Here is a 5,909-nt window from a genome sequence, read left to right as displayed (position 1 = left end):
CTGAAATTTGGTACATGGTATTAGTATATGGTATCTAACAACCATGCAAAAATTGGTTCATATTGGTCCATAATTATATATAGCCCCCATATAAACCGATACCCAGATTTGAACTCCGGCGCCTCTTAGAGGAGCAAAATTCATCCGATCCGGTTGAAATTTGGTACGTGGTGCTAGTATATGGTCTCTGAGAACCATGCAAAAATTGGTCCATATCGGTCCATTAATATATATAGTCCCCATATAAACCGGTCCCCAGATTTGACCTCCGGAGCCTCTTAGAGGAGCAAAATTCATCCGATCCGGTTGAAATTTGGTACGTGGTGTTAGTATATGGTCTCTAACAACCATGCCAAAATTGGTCCATATCGGTCCATAATTATATATAAAACGATCCCCAGATTTGTCCTCCGGAGCCTCTTGGAGGAGCAAAATTCATCCGATTCGGTTGAAATTTGGAACGTGGTGTTAGTATGTGGTCTCTAACAAACACGATATGGACACGAATTAGTCGATATCGGTCCATAATTATATATAGCCCCCATATAAACCGTTCTCCAGATGTGATCTCCGGAGTCTCTTGGACAAGCAAAATTCATCCGATCCGGTTGAAATTTGCAACGTGGTGTTAGTATGTGGCCGCAAATAACCATGCCAAATTTGGTCCATATCGATCTATAGTTATATTTAGCCGATGCCCAATCACACAAAAATTGGTCCATATCGGTTTGTAATCATGGTTGCCACTAGAGCCAAAAATAATCTACCAACATTTTATTTCCATAGAAAATTTTGTCAAAATTTTATTTCTACAGAAAATTTTGTTAAAATTTTATTTCTATAGAAAATTTTGTCAAAATTTTATTTCTATAGATTTTTTTTCCAAATTTTATTTCTATAGAAAATCGGTTCAGGTTTATATATCTCCCATATATAGCTTTCGCCCGATTTACACTCATATGACCATAGTGGCCAATCTTTTACTCCGATTTAATTGAAATTTTGCACAGGGAGTAGAATTAGCATTGTAGCTATGCGTACCAAATTTGGTTCAGTTCAATCGGTTCAGATTTAGATATAGCTTCCATATATATGTTTTTCTGATTTCGACAAAAATGGTCAAAATACCAACATTTTCCTTGTAAAATCGCCACTGCTTAGTCGAAAAGTTGTAAAAATGACTCTAATTTTCGTAAACTTCTAATACATATATATCGAGAGATAAATCATAAATAAACTTTTGCGAAGTTTCCTTAAAATTGCTTCAGATTTAAATGTTTCCCATATTTTTTTACTAACATTGTGTTGCATTAGCCGACTTAAATTTTAAGTCTATAGATTTTGTAGAAGTCTATCAAATTCTGTCCAGATCGAGTGATATTTAAATGTGTGTATTTGGGACAAAAACCTTTATATATAGCAACCAACACATTGGACGGATTTGATATAGTATCGAAAATGTGGATTTACAAAGTGGTGCAGGGTATAATATAGTCGGCCCCGCCCGACTTTAGACTTTTCTTGCTTGTTTTTGTTCTCTAATTTTGAAATTAAAAACCAACTCTTGTAAATAAATGTCTACATTGTTTTTATTAACTTATAATAGATTTTTATTTATTTTATTTAAAAGATTTTTGAAAAATTATTTGCATACCTGAATCTGTGTGTCAAACGACCAGCGATGTATTGTTAACCATCAAAAAAATTAACGTCTTCTTCGTCTTCTTAGAATAGTTTTAAATTTTTGCCCATATCTATAACACCATAGTTCGGCCAAAAACAATAACAAAGCCATTACATTTAGCCATAAGAGAATCATAAATAATCCACTTAATTCATTCATTGTAAGAATATTCGTTTGCACTGACCGGTCCAATGTGTAGCGGGTTTTCTTTCTACTCAACTCCACTTCGACAAGCCATTTTTCAAAAAATCCAAAATATTGGGCTGTAGCAATTATTTTATTGAATTCGTTCACCAAATACGATTGTCGACGCACATTCATGGCCAATTGCAGGGTATAGATGCGTTCATTGACTAAATGTAATTTCCGCCAGTTGGTTGCATTCAAGGTGCTATAGTGTCCAAAATATTCATATTCGGTGACCACAGCGGTACGTTTCTCAGACGTGGCCAATTGATCGAATACTTCCATCATGCTTGCATTGAAATTTTTCGCCTTTTTGATATCGAGCAGATTATTCAAGAGATTGTAATGCTTGGGTTTCATAAGTATTTCATAGTTTTGAGACAACACCTGATCTATTGTTGCTGGGGGATTACGATTTTTATTTTCTCGTAACATTTCATACATGCCCGATTGATAGGCACTGCGTAAGACCAAAGTAGCCAAAAACCAGGTTATATGCAAAAAACGCGAAAAATTATAACGTGGCATTTGTGTATTGGCCATATTTGCTCCAAAGGCCAATGTATACAAATGGTAATGGGGTGTGGTATTTGTCGAACCAAATAAGAAATTTCGATATTTTCGTCTGCGTTCACAAATGACAATGATGAGAGAGCCTAGCAAGAGGGTCAATCCAATAGCATACCAGACTTTTAATTGTAGCGGATATGCAATCTTTTCATAGATACTGTAGTTACTGAATATATTTGCAACAATATATGTTTCGGAGAGGTAATAGTGATTCGTTTGGGAGTAGGGAGTTTCCATGCCCATGTTGGGATCATATATAAATCCTCCTAGGGCAAAATCTGCAGATGTTGAAAATATCTATAATAAAAGATATGCGAATGCGTTACAAATTGAAATCAGTAAGGTGAAAGAAATAGAGAAAAAACAAGTATATACAGCAATAAGTTCGGCCGTGCCGAATCTTAAATACCCAGCAACATGAATCAAATATTAGGGTTTCCTTTGAAATTTCAGGGGGATTTGATGACAGATCAAGCAGAGCAGTTCAACCAGTACACTTTCCGAAGATAAATTTAAAGATTTTACCTATGAAGACTATATCAGATTCTAGTTTTAATAGAACCATTTTTGTTTGAGTTTTAGAGGAATCATTAGCATCTCTTTTGAGTGTGCAAGAAAATTATAAAATGTCTTGCTTTGAAATCTTAAATCTGCAGATTTTCACCCGAGAAGTAAAATCTGGAAATTTTACATTGAGTTTCAAGCAATTTTCATGATCAGTGCGCCTTCTATACCTCCAAGAAGTGAAATCGGTCTATATGGAGGCCTTACCGATAACTGTTTTTGTGTGGCTAAAATACCAGAATATTAACAATTTCAGGCAAATCGGATAAACACTACGGTTTCTAAAAAAAACAAGGAGTTAAATTGGGAGATCCTTCTTATGGGGGCTATACTAAAACATGGACCGATACTCACAGTTTTCGACACAACCCTTAATGGTCCGAGAATACATCTAGATTTCCAATTTCAGGCAAATTGGATACAAACTTCGGATTCTAGAAGCCCAAGAAGTAATATCGGGAGATCGGTCTATAAGGGGGCTATACCAAAACATGGACCGTTACTCACCATTTTTGACACACCTCTTTATGGTCCGAAAATACCTCTAGATTTCCAATTTCACACAAATTGGATAAAAACTATGGTTTCTATAAGACCAAAACCCCAAATCGGGAGTTCGGTGTATATGGGGACCATACCAAATCATTGACCGATGCTCTTCATTCTTGGCACACATCTTTATGGTTCTAAAATACCTCTATATTTACAATTTCAGGTAAATTGGATAAAGACTGCGGATTCTATAAGGCCCAGAAGTAAAATCGGAAGATCGGTCTATATGGCGGCTATACTAAAACACCTCTTTGTGGTCCTAAAATACCGCTAGATTTCTAATTTCAGGCAAATTGGATAAAAGCTACGATTTCTTTAAGTCCAAGACCCCAAATCGGGAGGTCGGTTTATATGGGGACTATATCAACACCTGGACCGAATATCCCATCTTCGAACTTGACCTGCCTGCAGACAAAAGACGAGTTTGTTCAAAATTTCAGCACGAAGACAGACATACAGACAGATATGTTTATTTCGTCTTAGAAATTCTCCCTGATCAATAGGTTAGGTTAGGTTATGTGGCAGCCCGATGTATCAGGCTCACTTAGACTATTCAGTCCATTGTGATACCACAGTGGCGAACTTCTCTCTTATCACTGAGGGCTGCCCGATTCCATGTTAAGCTCAATGATAAGGGACCTCCTTTTTATAGCCGAGTCCGAACGGAGTTCCACATTCCAGTGAAACCACTTAGAGAAGCTTTGAAACCTTCAGAAATGTCACCAGCATTACTGAGGTGGGATAATCCACCGCCGAAAAACTTTTTGGTGTTCGGTCGTAGCAGGAATCGAACCCACGACCTTGTGTATGCAAGGTGGGCATGCTAACCATTGCACCACGGTGGCTCCCTGATCAATAATATATATACTTTATATAGTCGGAAATCGATATTTCGATGTGTTACAAACGGAATGACAAACTTATTATACACCCATCACCATTCTTTGGTGGTGGGTATAAAAACGAGATATGATATTAAAAATTCAGTTAATTAATTAATTGCATCCTACATCAATAGTACTCAGCAAAATACAAAAAGAAATGTAACCATTAAATATCATTTTATTAATTAATTTTTATACCCTCTATCATTGGATGGGGGCATATTAACTTTGTCATTCCCTTTGTAACACATCGAAATATTGGTCTAAGAGCCCATAAAGTTGTTATTAATGTAGGTAGTGCAAATGGACCATATCGGAACACTTTTACGTATGGCCCCCATATAAACCGAACCCCAGATTTGGCTTGCGGAACCTCTTAGAAAAGCAAATATCATCCGATCTGGTTGAAATTTGGTACGTGGTGATAGTTTATGACCTCTAACATCCATGCGAAAATTGCTCTATATCGGTCCGCAATTGTATATAGCGCCCATATAAACCGGTCCCCAGATTTGACCTCCGGAGGCTATTGAGAGGTAAAATTCATCCGATCCGGTTGAAATTTGGCAAGTGGTATTAGTATATGGTCTGCAACAATCAAACAAAAATTGGTCTATATCGATCCATAATTATACATAGCCCCCATATAAACTGATCCCCAGATTTGACCTCCAGAGCCTCTTGGAGGAGCAAAATACATCCGATGCGGTTGGAATTTGGCACGTGGTGTTAGTATATGGTCTCTAACAACCACGCAAAAACTTATCCATATCGGTCTATAATTATATATAGTCTCCATATAAACCGATTCCCAGATTTGACCTCAGGAGCCTATTGAAGGAGCAAAATTCATCCGATCCGTTTGAAATTTGGTACGTAGTGTTAGTTTATGACCTTTAAATATATAGCCCCTATATAAACCGATCCCCAGATTTGACCTCCGGAGGAGTAAATTTCATCTGATCCGGTTGAAATTTGGTACGTGGTCTAAGTATTTAGTATTTAAAAACCATGCAAAAATTCGTCCATATCGGTCCAATTATATATAGCCCGCATAAAAACCGATCGACGGATTTGATCTTTGGAGACTCTTGGAGGAGTAAATTTCATCCGATCCGGTTGAAATTTGGTACGTGGTTTAAGTATTTAGTCTTTACAAACCATGCCAAATTGGTCCATATCGGTCTATAGTTATATATAGTCTCCATATAAACCTATCCCCAAACACTCAAAAATCGGTTCATATCGGTTCATAATTGTATATAGCCCCCTTATAAAGCGACCCCCATATTTCAATACGGCTCTTTAATTACCGCGCAAAACTTCATATCCGTTGGTAATTATTTTTACACTTCCCTATATTCCATATACCGGGTCAGGAAGTAAATTATATTGTTAATGACAGCCTTAAGTAGAAGTTTCTACCCAATTTATGATCCCAGCAAAAAAAGTGTCGCCAAAAAAGTAAT

The sequence above is a fragment of the Haematobia irritans genome, chromosome 3 (assembly GCF_050003625.1).
Source record: "Haematobia irritans isolate KBUSLIRL chromosome 3, ASM5000362v1, whole genome shotgun sequence".
NCBI lineage: Eukaryota > Metazoa > Arthropoda > Insecta > Diptera > Muscidae > Haematobia > Haematobia irritans.
This window is presented reverse-complemented; position numbering follows the sequence as displayed.